Source organism: Camelus ferus, chromosome 19 (genome assembly GCF_009834535.1).
Source record: "Camelus ferus isolate YT-003-E chromosome 19, BCGSAC_Cfer_1.0, whole genome shotgun sequence".
Lineage (NCBI taxonomy): Eukaryota > Metazoa > Chordata > Mammalia > Artiodactyla > Camelidae > Camelus > Camelus ferus.
In genome coordinates, this window is record NC_045714.1 from 18813048 (window position 1) to 18831026 (window position 17979).

Here is a 17979-nt window from a genome sequence, read left to right on the forward strand (position 1 = left end):
AAGCAATCCAAGTATCCAATGGTAAATGAGCGGATCAACAAAATGTGGTGTTACATACAATAGAGTATTATCCAGCCTTAAAAAGGAAGGACATTCTGACATGTGTGTAACATGGTTGAACTCTGAGGACGTTAAGCTACATGCAATACGCCAGTATTTCATCTCATACATATACAGTTTCTGCTGCGTGAAATAAGCCAACAAACAAGACAAATACTGCATGACTCCACTTATATGAGGGACCTAGAGCAGTCAAATTCAGAGACAGGAAGTGGAATGGTGACTGCCACCCGCTGCAGGGAAAGGGGTGGGGCATTAGTGCTGAGTGGGCATTTCAGTTTGGAAAGATGGAAAGAGTTCTGAGGATGGACGGCGGTGATGGCTGCACCGCAACAGGTGTGCATTTAATGCCACTGAGCCTGACCCTTAATAATGGTTAAGATGATAAAAATGTGTTATATTTTACGCTTAAAAAGAAGGAAAAAAACTATAACCAAGTTTTTAGTTGAAAATCTCTGTTAGTTAAAGAGGAGAATTTGGTGGTCCACCAGCAACACGGCCTTACAAATAAAAGAGAAGATAGTTAAAGGCGGGGCAGGGAGACCTGCACCTTCAAGTCTCCGTCTCCTTCCTTCACCCCTTTTCCTATTTCATCAATTAACTGCCAAGAAATTACTAGTAGATTTTAGGGCACAGAAAGGACTGAGGCTTGTGAATGCCTAGAGAAACATCACAAACATTTGTACACGGATTTCTGTTTCAGACGGAAATTGTAAACCCAGATTTCCCGGGCATTTCTCTACGGCTGCGCCGGGCACTGAGCTGGGGGCTCAGACAACGGGGGGAGGATGGGCTCTTGGATGCACGGAGCCCCACGCCCACCTACACGTCGTTGGGTCACGTGATGGGAAAGTCCTCAGACTTCTGGCTCGGTCCGTGGATACATCTGAGGCCAAACTCTGTCCCAGGGCTAATAGTTTGACCCTGAGCAGGTGACTGTCCAAGCCTCAGTTTTCCCAACGCAAAAGGGGTGTCACAAGAGGACCGATCTTCGGGACCGGTGTAAGCACTTAATAGGAAGCGCACGGCTGTGTGGAGTCCAGCAGGACACGCACCTGCGCCAGAACAGTCTGTTCTCACGATGACTCCACTGCTGTCACCCCTCAGGGCTCTAGCCACAGTCTCTTGCCCAAATCAAGTGGAGCCTTCAGGCCCCAGGCCCTTCTCCACCAGACGCAGGAGCCCTGTGCTGGAGGGCACCAGGCGTGCACGCCCCGAGTCCCACCTCCCAAGGGGGCTGTTTGCCGGGAAACGTGCAGCTGAGAGAAATGAACCAGCGGCCGACTCGTGAGCTGCGAACATCTCCAGATTCGGCCGCCGGATCCAGGGACAAAATTCTGCACTCATTACCGTCCTGCTCCATGAGTTAATCCCAGAACAGCATCTCCAGACCCGCTCCTCGGGCAATGTTACCCTCCCCTGGCTTTATATGTACTGAACACGGCTAGCCATGGATTTGCAGCCCGAAGCTCCCCTCTAAGCCCCAGACCCTGAGTCAGCCTCCTTGACGCCTCTGCCTGAGCCTCACCGGCACCTCAAACTTCACACAGACAACCTGGGACTCTTCCTCCCAGGTTTACCATCTCCTCCAGCAGCGCGTCCACTGACCGCATGGTCCATGCGAGAAGCCCAGGGCCACCCTGGACGCCTCCTCGTCACACCCCTGATACCAAGTCCACCACTAGCTCTGCTGAGACTTTCTCTAAATTGTGCCTCCAAGTCTTCCCTGGAGTCAGAGCCACTCGCTGAAGGATGACAGACTTCTCCCACCTGGTCTCCTCCAGGCCACTCCTGCTCCACTGAAACCCTTTCCAGAACAAACACTAGGGTGATCTTTTAAAGATAAAATCCTATGACAGCCACTCAGATACCAAAGCCCACAGATGCTCAAGTCCCTTACAGAACACGGTGTGTGTCCGCCCAGAACCTACACACACCCTCCTGTACACTTTAGCTCGTCTCCAGGTGACCTGTAATCCCTAACACAATGCAAATGGTGGTAAACGCAACGTGAATGCTATGTAAATAGTTGCTAGCAGGCAGCAAATTTAAGTTTTGCTTTTTGGAAATTTCTGGAATTTTTTAAAAAATATTTTTGATCCATAGTTGGTTGAACCCACAGGTGTGGAACCAGCACATGGGGGCCGACTCTACATCCTCCTCCTCACGAGACAACAGGATGGCTTAGACGGGACGATGGCCAAGAAGACTCAACGAGGCACGGAGTGGGTACCCGGCTGGTTCAGTGCCTGCCGCATCGCAGGAACCCGGAAGCGCTCTGAATGGATGCAGGGGCTCCATCCTGTCCCCTTTCTCTAGGACAGGGATGCACTGCCAACTCCACAAGCCCTGCGGTGGCACAAGATGGGGGAGGCGTGGCTCCTCCCGACTAAATATTCCTCCCCATCTTCTGCCACCTCTGGGCCTGGCTGCTTCTCTGTTTGCAAAAACATTGCTTTTATCACACGCTGCTTCAAGAAAAATACAACGTGCCCAGTCCACATTGCTGTCTGACTTCCTCTGGGTTGGTCAGGGTTGGTTCTGGCCAGTGCTGGGTGGTGGCCGTCACCCGTCCTCCTGAGTGATCCTGAGGCTCTTTCCTGCTTCAGCGCTTGGCTGCTGGGGGCACAGGAAGGGGCCAGTGATGCTGGAACCGGTTTCAGTGCATCACGCAAGCTGAGTTCAGGAACCCGAGCTCCTCCTTTTGTCTGTGGCAAAGAGGGGAGCCCGTGATGGCCTCCAAACCCTGCCCGTGCGGGACGGCAGGGTTCCAGGGGGCAGAAGCCCAGGGCTGGGAGGAACCTCCAAGGTCACGGTGCTGGTCAGGGGAAAGCAAGGGCATGACCGTGAGTCTCCTCCAGAGCTGCGTGAGTCCTTCTGTTGTTACACATATATAACAGCTTGTGTTTACATGTCGCCATCGAGTAGTTTCTATTTAATGTTTACCATCACATTCCATGATGTTAGTTTTTTTATATGCGATCTTTGCCACAACTCTAGACCCTTTAAATTATTATTATTTTTTTTGTTTGAGGTTTTTTTTTTTTTTTCTGGAGGGGCAGGTAATGAGGTTTACCTAGTTTTTTTTTTTTTAGTTCTCAGTTCTACTTTCTAGCATGATTTTGATTATAACCTTCATACAGAGAAGCCTCGTGGGGCCCCAAACAAGTCCCAGGAGAGCAATGATGTGGAGGCCACCAAAATCGAGGACGGCCACTTCAGGATGAAACTACCCTTTTTCTTTGAAAAATCAAAACATATATGCAATTAGCTTTACCTGCTTTTTAATGGAGGTACTGGGGATGGAACCCAGCACCGTGTGCACGGGAAGCACACACTCTGCCACTGAGCTGCACCCTCCCCTCGTGATGTTAGTTTTCACAGTGACTGGGATCGGCATCGCTGCATTATTAGGAAGGCGGAAGTCCTGCTACTCATCTCCCAAGTACAGTCGTGTGGCCTCTGGCCCCCGCTAAGCCAGCAGCAGCAGGGGCTGTGGTTCATTAAGGACTGACCTCTCCCAGACCCTGGTACCCACGGAGCCGCCCCAGATCACTGACACCGGCACGGTGGCTTCACGTACCGTCCATCTCCAGACCAAGTCAAGGTCCACCCACTTGGTTTGTCCATTCTCTCAGCCTTCAGCTCCCATCCTCGGCCTTCACCCACTCCTGGGAGGCACCAAGAACCCCCTGCACGGACGCAGGGCAGGAGGGCAGGAGGGCAGGAGGGAGGTGATTCAGGCACTCTGACCCCAGAGTGAGCACTTACTACCCAGAGCGCGTCTCTACCGCCGACCTGGATGCTCGGTCAGTCTCTAACTCTGCTTTACACCCTGTTACGGGCTGAGTGACGTCCCCCGGCCCCATGAAGTAAGCGGGAGTCCTGATCCCCAGTAGCGCACAGAGTGGGCCCTTCTTTGCAAGTGGGGTCCATGCAGACTTGGGCAAGGTAAGAAGAGGTCTTTACGAGGTCTCCAACCCAGTAAGACCGAGGCCCTTACTAACCGGGGAGATCTGGAGACACACATGGCAGAGGGGAGGCCACGTGAAGCCACACACAGAGGGAGGACGCGTGGGAGGCCGCAGGCCGAGGCTGGAGCCCCGCCTCCACCAGCTGAGGGTCGCCTGGATGACCAGAAGGTAGGAGGTGTCCCGGACCAGTCCCTTCCTTGGCATCCCCAGAGCGGGTACAGCCCAGCCAGCAGGTCTGGTGGTAGGTTTGAGGCAGGAGCGATGCAAGTTCTTCTAATTCTAGTTTCTCAGTAAAATAAGAAAAGTCATGCACTGGGAGTGAGGAGGGCAGTGGGGCAGGGGAGGCTCCAGAAGGGAGGAATCCGCGGGAAATAACCAGAAGGGGGGAATCCGCGGGAAATAACCCGGGGCTCCTTTTTTCTCAAACCCATTAGTGGGTGGTGAGGTCAGTTCAGAAGGTCGCCGTCAGCACATTTTCAGTAAATGAGACAGGACAAGATCAGAGAGAAGGGAGAAGGAAATACCAGAGCAGTGTTACTGCCCCGAGCTTTATTTCACTTCCCGCTCTCTATCTCTCTCTATATATATATTAATGCGATGTTTTAAAAAAGCCTGTCAAAGGCTGATCTGAAGAGGAGAGCAGATGGGCTGACAAATGCAGCAGGACCCGTGGAGATCAGCCATGGAACTTAACCCGTGAGTGGTTTTCCAGCCTGTCCACCTGCTGGGCGCAGGCACAGACCAGGGGCAGTGTGGTCCAGCCGGCTGGGGTTCAGTCAGGGGAGCCCCTGAGAGAGATGACAGGAGAATGAAGGTTTAGCAAAGGAAGGGCTACAATCCCAGACCCTGAAGTCCCAGCTGGGAAGGAGGCAGGTGACGATGTGGCTGGGACAAGGGACAGGGACCAGGTGGCCGGGGCAGCAGACCACAGAGCATGATGATCAATGAGCCAAAGCAACTCTAAAGAAAAACAAGATTCCACATCTCCTCAAGACGGAGAGCAAGGCAAACTGCATCTCATTCTGTTAAATTTTTCTGTTCAATGATTTCCTGGGAAAGGCTTTCTCGGTCAGAGGGCTTTCTCCTTGCTTCTGCGCTGGGTTTTCCTGTGCTGTGTAAACACGCTTGCAGTCATATGGTTTTACAACTTGGTCAATTTTCCTGGCAGATACCAAAAAAAAAAAAAAAAAAAAAGCCTCTTCAAAGGCAGTGTTTTTAAATTAAATAATACTGAATCATACAGCTGTCTAGTGGCTTCACTTCAGCCAAACTTCAACAACTATTTTGCCATAATTATTGATTTTTACGTTTATAGAATGATATTTAATTTATAACAGCATCGAAACCCTTGGGAACTATGAGGTCTTGGCTCCTCTGCCAGGCTCTCCCTCTCCCCCTGGAAGAGCTGAGCTCTCCCGGAACCCCTCTGTGCTTCCCTGTATCAGCTCTCACGGGATGTACACTGGAATCCCTCAGGATGGAAAACACCAACAAAGACCTGGAAGGTTAAATGGACTTGTGGGAAAACAGTAGTTAAAATGCTACATTTTTGTGCCATTCTTTCCCTTTTATCCTTACAGGTGGTCACTTTTTTTCGTCTTGCAATTATTACTTTAATGTTTCCTGATACTTACACTGAATGAAAAGTACCTTAGGGAAAAACTATGAGATTGACTTCCACCTTGCATCGATAGTTAAAATTAGATCTTATGACGTAGCTCTTGAGATCCTGAACCCTAACGTGTAAGATCTCATCTCAGCCCATCTGGTCTGGCTTCTGGGTCTCTGACTCCAGCTGCTGGTGCTCAGAGGAGCAGATGTGTGGAATTCTCACTGGTGAGCTGCAGCCCTGGTAACAGTGGATTTCATCCATCTCTGGAGCCTCCTGTGGCGGCTAGCTGGAAACAACTCCCACATCCCAGGGCCCTGCACTTCCTCCGGCAGGGCTGGTGCAGACCACCGAATTGGGGGGAAAGGATGATGACGACCACGGCCCAGAAAGGGTCGGGGTGCGGTGCGCACACGCTCAGATGCTCCTGTGTATTTAACGGCCGGGCTGGACAGGGAGGGTTTATGTTCTCATTTCCTGACATGATTAAGGAGTTCTTCTGATCTTAATGTTCTCCAGTTTCCTAGACCCACGGTTCTCAGTGTCCCCAGTCCCACACCACATCAGTCTTCAAGGAACCAGGAGCCAACAAGAGTAGAAACCAAGAGCTGACTACATCCAAGGAGGGAATTTCCATACTTACAGGCATCCTGTGATTGCAGAGTATGTCCAATAAGACTTGACGGCCTAAAAATCTGCAGCAGAATTGTGGGAAACAGACATGGTGGAGAAGCAGCAAAGATGGCTTCTGGTGGGCCAGGGTGACCACCAACAGGAAGCCGTACACGTCAGCCTTCATGGCAGAGGGCTCGTGAGAAACTCCGGCCCCCACACCGTCACAGGACGTGGAGAGGGCGCTTCTTTCTAAGCGTCTGCCCTGCTGGCTCCTGCGAGGTTGAGGACAAGCGACCCAGCCGTGGCCGCGGTCTGCGCAGAACCCGGTACCGCCTTCAGGCACACCTTCACTCCCATAGTGGGCCCCCGCGTCCCTGCGGAGGACGGCCTCCAGGCTGATGGGACCGTGGTGTCTGCACCCAGGTCCGGCGGGCGTGGCTGGGGCAGCGCTTAGCCCAAGATGCAGGGGTACAACCACTCCTGCGCAAGGTCACCGGCCCGGGATCCGGCCACTCTGGTGGGGCCCACAGTGTGTCCAGAACTTCCCTGCGAAGACCTCCCCTTATCTCCTTTTGCAGACAGAGGAGGCTGAGGTTCCACTTGCAGTCAAAAATGAGGCGCAGCTCCCGGCAGGGCCTGAGCGTTCCTTCCAACAGGCTGTGTGGCCCCAGAGGATGGGTTCCCTCCCAGGCCCTCCCCATCTCTCCACGCAGCCTGGTCCTTCAGGGCGTGACGCTGTCCTGAACCGGCCTCCGCGGTCCCGCAGGTGCAGCCCCTGCCTCCCTCCTGGCAGGGCCCGAAGCCCTTAGAGCCTCTGGACCACAGCCGCCCTCTCTGCACACTTCACAGGCCCTCGCAGGGAACCCCGCACTCTCAGTAGAGCAAGAGTGAACCGTGTCTTCCCACACACACCCCACTCTCCTCCTGATTCTCCTCCTTTGCACAGGACGCTCCTCCTACCCAACCCCACTAGACCTGAGCCCACACCAACCGACCCGTCTGTCACAGCTCATCCCATCTACCGCGACTCTCGGTGACGCCCAGGACAGGATGAAGGGCCCCTCCTGGGTGCACCCACAGCACCCCTAAATAGAAAGAGGTCACTGCCCTCCTACAGCCCTGCTCTTCGATACAACTCCACCTCCAGGAGGTACCAGAGTCCCACGGAAACAGGGTTTAAGAGAAGGGGGTGGCCCCGAGCCAATATTTCAACATAGGAGGATACTTGTATTGTTTCGATCACAGACGTACGACCTGAAGCCCTGAGGTATCCCTGCACTCCGTTTACAGAAAGACATTAGCCAAAGACATCCAGCCTAACTGGGGGGACAAGATGTGCCCAGGGGACAGCTGTCTGTAACACAGAGTACATGTTAAGCATGTGTTAAGGCAGGAATCCTAGACTCCAGAGAGAAGTGGGAGGGGGGGCTTCCCACAGCCAGGAGAGGGCTCCCACCCGGGGGAGGGACAGGAGCGCGTCACCCGTCAGCCCTCACCCTCCAAGGGGATAAGAAGCGTTGAGGAAGAAACCCTAAATAGAGACCGGCATCAGCCTGCCTATCTCACTGGCCCCACTCCCACCCTCCCTCCACGCCTCTGCTCAGGCGCAGGGAAAGCGGCTGGGGGTGGAAGGGAGGTGGGGTAGCCCAGAGCCAGGGGCGCCTCTGAAACCCCCCTCACTGTGTTGTTAATAAAGAGATGAGGAGCAGACACCTTCTTAGAAAAGACCGAATACTCCCTCTCTGTTCACACCCTAAACTGCCCAGGGAAACAATCGCACAGGAAAATAATAAACTTTAAGGAGGGCTTTCAAGTCCAAACTGGGCACAAGTGTGCTACCGAGCGGAGCACCAACCACCTGTCCTGCCCTCGCCAGGTTTGGAAGCATCTCCTTCCAACCACTGGGAATTTCAGAGGGACACCTGCAGGCGTCAGATCCCAGAAGAATGTTGCCCCGCCTCCCGGAAGTCAGCCAGGACCCCCAGCATCACTGAAATTAGAAGCAGCCCCGTCTCCGCGGGGCCAGCCCAGCTTCGTGCCTTCTTGTCCCAGTGAGACGTGAAGCCCCATAAAAAGACCAGCAGGACCCCTAGGCAGGGCCATTGCTCTCCTCTTAGCACTGTCCGATTCCCTGGCTCAGAGGCTCTATCTCACTTTTTGCCTCTAAAGCGGCTAACCTACACCTAGAATTCTATTGGTTTCCTGAGCTCACTTCTGATTGGTTATCTCCTTCACTCCTGATTGGCTATTACTCTCACTCCTGATTGGTTATTATTCTCACTCCTGATTGGTCCACTCCCCTAACTTCTGATTGGTCCACTTGTAGTACCTCATTTGCATGGAGCTCACTCCTGATTGGCCTATTTCTACAAAGCTTGTTCCTGGTTGGTCAACTTCTGTTGTACTTTATTTGCATATGATGTTGCAAAGTGTAAAACTGGCAGCCTATAAAAGACCTGTGTAAATGTACAGACGGGGTCCAGAGCTTGAAGTGTTAACTCCTCTGGGCATATTGGTGCAATAAACATGAGTTTTCCAACTCTCTTGAGTGCTGCTCTCGCTGACTGGTACATCAGCGCCATGTGAGTCTGCACAAGTGAAAGCCTCAGGCTTCCACTGAACTACTGGAATCAGAGGACCAAAAACTATGTATCAAGTCTTTCCAAATCAGTGGCTAGGCTTAATACAATTCCAAACAAATCCCCTGGAATAAAATTAATTGGAAGAATTAAAGTGAACACTGAAAAGAAAATCTGGGGGAAAGCAGAAGAAAAGAAAAGGGAAAGAAAAAGTGGAATGAGACGTGCCCAGCCAAATACAGCAAGTTTCATAGAGCTGGGAGAGGTGGGTTTATTCACCAAATTATGCTGGGTCTGCAGGCAAACTAGTGGGAACAAGAAGCATTAAATTGCATTCTGACTTCACAAACCACCTGCCAAGTGATTCCAAATGAACTTTTAACAGTAATCTGTAAAAGTGAAAGTAGAAAAATTAGAAGAAGCGGTAAAGGGCGAGCTGTGCGAGGCTGCAGAAAGGATTTCTCCACACCAATGAAAGAAATCCAAAGGAAAAGCACAGGCTCATGAGGACACAGAAAGTGACAGCGTCTGTGATAAAAAGTGACGGCCGCACAGCACTCAGTTAAGTCTAGATCGTGAGATGAGGCAGGCTGTTGCGATGACATCTCACTCTTCCTGCCACCACGTGTTAAAGGCTGGTTACCCAGACATGGCCTCTGGTTTCAGCCCTGCTGAGAGGTGTGGGGTCTTGGCTGGTTTCTGGGGACTTAAATGCAATGGGGAGATTCTTACTTGGAAATAACACCAGTGGTGATTTCTTCAGTAAAGGAAAAAATAAGCTTTTTAAGCTCACGTTTAACCTGGCTGAATGCCTGGATTTCTGTATTTTGCATTTCTAACACATGAAATCATACACTTGAAAGCTAAAATATCCGTTCTTTATCTAATTTACTAGGTTCCCCTACTCAATTAAAATAGGCTTAACTGATTAAAAATGCTAAAACGCAAATGTTTCCACTAAGCCTGATCTTTAAAATGCTCAGCTTTTGAGAATTTCAGGCAAGTGGGGGAATTAACGTAACACCGCCGATGACCGTCACTCGACCACAAGTCACGATCAAATTCAAATGAATATAAGCTCACAGTAATTAGAACCCCCCAAACCAAGCAGGGCCCCCCGGGACCATCACAGATATGAGCCCCTCAGAGTCCCCCACTTCTTGTTTGTAAAAAGTTCTGGACGCCCAGGCCTTCCAGTTCCAAAGAGCAGACCCATGCGGTGGGCGATCAGAGACGTGAGAAAACGCAGAAACAAAGGGAAAGCAGTCAAGCAAGAAAAGTAGTAACAGCTTAAACGACAGTTCAGCCAGAAACCAGTCACAGGACTCCTAGCTCCTCATCAAGGGATTCAGACAACAATCTGATGCATATTTTTGAGTTGTTTTGCAGAAACTAAGACCTCCACCCAGGTGGAGGATGTTAACTACGTGCTGACCACAAGCACGTAGACCTCAGACTGGTTGGAACCAGAAGGTTGATGATTGAGATTCCAGAAATGTCACCTTGTCACCTCACCACCAAGCAATCCGAAGAGGGCCCATGAGGGGATGACATAGCCTGTGACCCTCACCCCTAATGCTGCCTTGAGGAACCCTTGCCCGAAGGCCATCAGGGAGCTGGGGTCTTTTGAGCATTAGCTGCCCGTTCTCCTTGCTTGGCATCCTGCAAATAAACGCCGTACTTCCCTTCACCACACCCCAGCGTCAGCAGACTGGCTTTGCTGTGTGGCAGGCGAATGGAGCCGCATTTAGTAACAGAGCTCACAAATTAGCTTCTCATTGGGACACTATGAAACTCAGCAATATCATTTAAATCACTGCTAAAAGCTGGTAAAGCTGTTGAAATGCACAGGTGAGTCTTTTAAAGGATAAAATAAAGATTTTTGCAAAGGAAAAAAAGTGATGGTTTAAAAAAACCAATCAGCATACCTTCATAACCTTTCCTACAACTTCTGGGCTTATTTAAACCACTAACGAGGCTCCCTGCCACCAAAGATTCTTGACCAGAATAAGACATCTCACGTAGGTTGCAGTGCACGTAGCTCATCCTGCCCCTGCAAAATTCAACTTTATCTTCTAAGAATCTTCTACGAAATGGCTCTGTTTAGATTTTAAAAGTGTAAAAAGTTTCTACCACCAAAAACGGTGTCATTTAATCACTCATTCATTCAATATGTGATCATTCTGTGGAGTTGGTTTGCTGGTATTAACTGGTGTGGTTCTGTTCCCACCCTCAGCTGACACTCCACATTTCTCAGGGATTAAATGGAAAGATGCTCTGTGCTCATGGATTGGAAGAACTAATCTTGTTTAAATGCCAATACTACACAAAGCCACCTACAGATTCAATGCAATCCCTATCAAAACTCCAATGGCATTCTTCACAGAAATAGAACACTCCTAAAATTTGTATGGAACCACAAAAGATTCCAAATAGCCAAAGAAATTTTGAGAAAGAAGAACAAAGCTGGAGGCATCAAGTTCCCTGATTTCAAACTACATTACAAAGCTTATCATAATCAAATCAAGATGAAATTGCCATGAAAACAGACACATTAGATCACTGGAACAGAATAGAGAGCCCAGAAATAAAACCACGCATATATAGTCAATTAATTTACAACAGAGGAGCCAAGAATAAAAAAAAATGGGGAAAGGACAATCTCTTCAAGAAGTGATGTTGGGAAAACTGGACGCCACATGCAAAACAATGACACTAGATTACTCTCTCACACCATACACCAAAATTAACTCAGAATGGATTAAAGCCTTGAACAGAAGACCTGAAACCATAAAACTCCTGAAGAACACATAGGTTGGCAAGCTCCCTGACGTCAGTCTTGGTGATGATTTTTTTGGCTCTGACACCAAAAGCAAGGGCCACAAAAGCAAGAGATAAATAAGTGGGTCGACATCAAACTAAAAACCTGCACAGCAAAGGAAATCAACCGGATGAAAAGGCAACCTGCTGAGGGGGAGGAGATGTTTGCAAATCATATCTCTGGTAATGGGTTAATATGCAAAATACATAAAGAATTCATACAACTCAATAGTAAAAAAATTAATAATAAAAAATCTGATTTAAAATGGGCAGAATAGACATTTTCCCAAAGAAGATGTACAAATGGCCAACAGGCACATGAAAAAATGCTCAGCATTATGAATTATCGGGGAAATGCAAGTCGAAACCACAATGAACTATCACCTCGCACCTGCCAGAATGGCCATCATCAAAAATACAAGAGAACAAATGCTGGCGAGGATGTGGAGAAACGGGAGCCCTCGTGCACTGTTGGTGGACTGTAAATTGCTGCAACCACTACAGAAAACAGTACAGAGGTTCCTCAAACAATTTAAAACAGAACAGCAATATGACCCAGCAACTCCACTTCTGGGTATTTATCTGAAGAAAATGAACATGCTACCTTGAAAAGACACATGCACCCCATGTTCACAGCAGCACTGTTTACAACAGCCGAGACATGGAAGCCACCTAAGTGTCCACTGATGGAGGGACGGGTCAAGATGTGGTATATGTAACCAATGGAACATTATTATTCAGCCATAAAAATGAAATTTTGCCATTCGCAACAACACAGATGGACCTTGAGGGCATTATGCTAAGTGAAATAAGTCAGACAGAGAAAAACACCTATGATCTCACTTACATGTGGAATCCTAACACACACACACACACACACACACACACACACACACACACACAACCAAGATCATAGGCACAGAGAACAGACTACTGGTTGCCTGAGTTGCAGGTGCAGGGAGGTGGGAGGGACAAGGGTACAAACTTCCAGGTGTAAAACAGGTAAGTCACAGGACGTGATGTGCGGCACTGTGACTATACCTAGTGGTCCTGCAGTGCATACTTGAACGTTGCTAAGTGAGAGTAGGTATTAAAAGTTCTCATCACAAGAAAAAGAATTCTGTAACAGTAGTGACAGATGTTAACTAGACTTATTATGGCGATCACTTCACAATATATAGAAACATCCAATTGCTAAGTCGTACACATGAAAGTAATATAAAGTTGCATGTTTTTTAAAAAAAAAATCCACAAGCTGGAGTAGCCTGGCCCTGACCTGTCAGTCACAAAGGACCCTGACAATGACCTCACGGGTTGAGAGTTCCGGACTGTCTGCCCCATCATCAGTGCTGGCTCTTCCTTTTCCCCTCTCTGGCTTCACAGTCCCCATCCCCGTCCCCAGACGTAGGCTTCCAGTTTCTTCTTCGACCCCAGCCTGCTTGGTCGGTGGCCTCTCCCGGGTGAGTTCACCAGTGCCCCCTACTCCAGTCCCCACAGCGCCCCAGGGACTCCCTGACTCCGGCTGTTTATTGACAATTTCTATCTAGGTCACATATAGGGCTTTTCAACTTAACAGGTTGGAAACCAAACTCAGTGTTTCCTCCCCACTCTCTTCCTTGGCCACACATGCAGGACACACAGACACAGACACGGACACACACTCGTGAGCACCCACCCCACCCAATCTGATAGGTCCCTTCTTCTCAAAACACCCCTTTCCTTGACCTCTGTGATACCACCCTGTTCAATACGGGTCTCTACATGAGCCCACTTACTTTCCACGCTTTGGAAAAATCGATGAAACAAATCTGGAGACACATCTGCTCAGCACTGGAGGCAGGAATGTGTTCAGATGGAGGTGCAATTCACCCAGCCTCTCTGATCAGGGCATCACCCCTCCCAAGGCTCCTCCTAGTCCTCCACTCCTCTGGGTCCCTGAAATACCATCGCTGCCTTCTGCTGCTCACTTCCTCTCTTAAATGCAATGAAGCCTGAATAGACAGGGGTGCTGATCTGTGAAAAGTACCTAACAGTAGGTTGCAGGCAAGTTCTCATTTCAAAACGACTTCAAACAATTTCAAATAATGGGTGCATCTGAATGGGGTAGGGGGCTGCCTTTCCTGCAGTGAGGGGTCTGGATGGGGGGTGGCCATCAGCAGCTGTTTGTTTCTGGTACCAGGCACTCGGGGCGGGGAGGGGGGGGGGCGGGTGGCACCAGTGTCTACCTCTAGAATCCACACTGCCAGCTCCCAGGGAGAAAGGAAGGCAGGCGACTGCATTTTCCCACTCAGTGGGTGTGGTCGACCAAAATGTGCCCTTAAGTTGCCACTCCAAAGAAACAGTCTCATTTGAGGCATGCTCCGGGGGAGGCTGGGGAGCTCTGCCTGCTTCCCACAGTGTGGCGACCCCACTCTCTAGGGAATGTTTGCATTGTCTCCCCAACTCTGGTTTTCTCAGATCTCATCAAAACCAGGAGAAATGACATGTTATTCAGAGGCACTGAAGCTGGCAAACCAATAATTTACCCTAAATTTACAAGGGAGGATTACTGTGCCTTTTAAATGTCCGGGGCATACATTTGGAGTATTCTGCACACTAGTGTCCCTTGAACTCTGCTTAGATGTCAGGTTGTGAGTGAACTAAGCAACATTTCCTATTTCCCTCAGAACACCAGATCCAGAAGATGCTTCCTGGTTCTGTGAACAAATGGAAGTTGGCAAGTGTCCCACATTATGGAGTCATCCTACAGAGTCCCAATGCACATAATAATAATAAAGGCACTGAAAAGTCCTGCAGTGGAAAACCTGTTTAACATTAGCATTTCTTGAATACATTTTACCCCTGTAACTCTTTGGTAATTTCTCAGTAAAACTGCCTCCAAGCACACCACTGTGTAAACTCTGCTCTGGTCATACTCTGCAAGGGGTGCCTCTGAGCACGACCGCCTCTAGCAGGTGAGCGGTGATAGAGCGAAATGATGACTGGGCCTGGAGCCCTGTGGTTCCAACTCGGGTGCTTTGACCTCTCCAGGCCTCTGCTTTCTCACCTACCAAATGAAATTATTAGTATCATTGTAAGAAACAACTGAAATATTATCTGTAAAAGCATCTTACAAAGCACTATAAAAATATGATTATCTGCCAAGGACATACTTAACTGCAGTGCAGCTCCTCAAAGTGCTTTCACAAAGGGATCCTTTTGCTTGTTCTTTCAACACCCATTCCTTAAGTGTTAGGCAGTGAGAGCTATGAGCTGGCTTCCACCCCTAGGAAGTTCTCAGAGAGTGGGCTTCTGAGTAGGGGCCACTGCATGTATCTCATAGTTAACACACACGCAAGGAATGCTGGTGCCTTACCCGGGAAAGGAGGCGGGAGTGCGGGGAAACCTTCCCAGTCGAAATCACTAGGAATCCTGAAGCATCACCAGGAGGCTGAGATACACAAGGGGAGTGGGGTACCAGGCCAAAATGACGGGACGTGGGCATATGTGAAGAATGGGCCCCAGTGAGGTGGACCTCCCAGTGCTGCATGTCCTTGAACAGAGGAGGAGGAGTTGTCTGTCTCCTCCAAGCAGACGGAGAGGATTTGGTTCTGGAGGGAGGTATTTCTGGAGAAGGAACTCCTCCTTGTAGTAGGCAGTGGCTCTTGAATTTGGAGAAGGAGGGAGAGGGTTACCAGGAAGTTATCTATAAACAAGTACATACAACAGCCCTGGAGGGAGTCCAGCTGCTCCCATCTGCTCCTGCACGGGTCAACGGTGGGCCATTTTAGGTCTCCTTCTCTACTTAGATAACCTGTCTGCAGGAGAAAGCCTCCAGGCAAAGGAGGTCCTGGCAGTAAATGGGTCTTCTGGTGTCCCCAGCCTCCAAACGCTGAGAGCAGAGTCCCCAAACCCCAAAGCTCCTGTCCAGCGCCAGCCTTCTGCAAGAGTCCCAGATGCCAGTCTCCCCCCAGGCCCCTCCCAATCCGTGGCCCCTGATGCCCTCTGTGGAGGTGCCAGAGCAGGGACAAAGCATGACCGGTCTAGAAACACACTGGAACCTGAAGCCAAAAAGAAAATGCCCATCTCTATGTACATTCATCAAAATACTCTCGCATATTTGAACTTTCTTGAGAAAGTTATTGAGAGTTCCACAGTCAAAAAACACAACTATATACCAGGCCGGCACTGCGTAATCTGCTACAGGATGCTGTCAATCCTCAGAAATCCCAGGTGGGGTCCAAACTGGGGGCGACTGGAAGCTACTGTTCCCACTGCACAAGGATGCGAGGTCAAAACAACAACCCGTCTTCATGTAAAACGCTGATATTTTGTTCATCGTGGATTTTTCACATGAAATTTGATTTTTTAAAAACACTGTGTTAAAATACTGTTTCTCCTAAATACTGACTTCCGCCAAATGTTTATTTTTGCTGCAATATTTACAAAGTCCTGTTGGTCGGAAGAGTGCTCTGAGGTTTCCTTACTGATGACAGCATATTCCTAAGAAACCCCAGTGTGCCTGAAAGCCTCAGGCCTGCAAGAATGCAGCTCCACAGTGTGCGGGTTTGTGCGCAGCCTCCTCTGCGGCATTACGAAAGCCCCCCCCAAGGATTTGATAGCTCAGAGAAGAGGCGCCGGTCAGGGCCGGGTCTTGCCCTGTATTTCTTGGCAGCACATCACAGGCTTTAAAGCTGAATCCTGCAAACTCCCTGCTGTCCCGCGGCCGTCAAGGGGCGCGGGTGGGTGGACACTGCGCCAGTGGGAGCGGAGGCCAAGGGTGGAGGCCGAGCCCAGAAGGGGGCGGGGAGGCCTCAAAGTGGCCCTGTCCCTTCCCAGCAGGAACCCCGGCTCCTCCTCCGCCTGCCGCACCGCCATCCCTCACCGCGACTGCCCAATCGCCCCCTGCCCGGACTCACTGATCCTCCCCAGGGGCTTACTGCACCCCCGGGGGGGAGGAAATCTCCAGTCGCAGCGTCTGCCCCGCGCACGGGCTGAGCGCACGGACCAGGTCTGCGCCGCGCCCCGGGGCGTGCGACCCCCGGTGGGGCGCACTTGACAGCCCGTAGGCGTCCCAGCAGGTAGAGCTCGATCAAGGTCCCCACCTCCTCCACACCCGCGCCCGCAGCCTTGTATGCTCCTCACTCAACCCTGCAAAGGTCGGCTGAGGATCCCCCAGGACCTAACCCTGCCCGGTTCCTGGCGCCCCCACTCCCTGACGCCGCGCCCCCTCGCCTGTCCGTCCCCACGACCCCCGAGGCCGCCCGCTCTGCCTCCAGGTCTCTTCTAGGGGGGAGGAGTGCAGGGAGAAGCACCCCGCGCCTCGAACCCCGCAGAAACCCCGCCGGCGCCCCCAGAGACCCCCCCCCCAACTGCGCGCGAGGTGCGGGCACAGGGGGTGGGGTCTCCGCTGCCACCGCCCCTTACCTCTCGCTGGCCCTCCCCGCAGGTCTCGCAGGCGGGGGCGACCGGTGGCCCCGCGGACTAGCGCGGGGCTGACTTTCCCCGCCCGGGAGGAGCAGGAGGAGGAGGAGGAGGAGGAGGACGAGACGGAGGGGAGGGGCGGAGGTGGGGGGAGCGAGGGAAGGGCTTTGTGTCTGCCTCCCGCCCTCCCTCCGCTCCAACGCTAGCCATCCCCCTCCCCCAACCGCCCTCGGGAACTCGGGAGGGGTGGGGCGGGGGATCTGAGGGGGCGAGGAAGGCGCCTGCGCGGCCCGGGTCCGGCACCCCCGCCCCCACCGCGATTCCGCCCACCCTCCTCCTCCGGGACCGGCGCAGCCTCTGCGCTTACCGAGGGACCAGGGACCCAGGCGGCCGGGAGGAAAGCTGGCCCAGAAAGTTTATCTAACCCGGAGCGAACTTGGCTGGCCCGGCTCCCGGTCCGCCCCGGTGCCGCCGCCCCGCTCTTCTCGCTCCCCGGGGAGGACTGGAGTTTTGTTCTCGGAGGTTCTGCCCAGTCTCCTCTCCATCCGCTCATCACAGAGCAGCGCAAACGCGCGCACCCCCCACCGGCATTCCCCGCGTCGCTGGGAGCCGCGGTCGGGGAGGCCCGCGCGGGCCCGCCCTTTGTCCCGGGTTTGGACGCGTTCTGGAAGCCTGGGCGGCCCCGCCGCCCTGCCGTTGGGTGTTTTGCTCGCCCTCGCTGGGGAGGGGGCCTCCTGGCTTGGCTTCTGCACGTGCAGGGCCGCCCAGCCCCGCCGGCCCCGGGGAGCGAGAGCTCGGGGAGGCGGGTGCGGTTTGGCCCCGCGCTGGGAGACCTTTATCACCCCCGGGGTCGGCCAGGCGGACAGGCGGGGAGGCTGGGAGCTGCGGGCTGGTTCCCGGCCAGGAACCAGCAGTCGCC

At 51.8% G+C, this 17979-nt stretch overlaps 1 protein-coding gene across 2 annotated transcripts in view; it reads right to left on the bottom strand.

The window, feature by feature from the left end:
* RIN2 (Ras and Rab interactor 2) overlaps window positions 1-17552 on the bottom strand; it is a 196842-nt gene extending 179290 nt beyond the window's left edge. The window contains exon 1 of one of the 2 annotated variants that reach the window (XM_032461754.1): window positions 17428-17552. The gene's annotated coding sequence lies outside the window, so the exon portion shown is untranslated. Of the gene's footprint in view, window positions 1-17063; window positions 17219-17427 lie in introns of those variants that run through there. The other variant, XM_032461753.1, reaches the window with a different exon arrangement.
* Window positions 17553-17979: the final 427 nt, after the last annotated feature.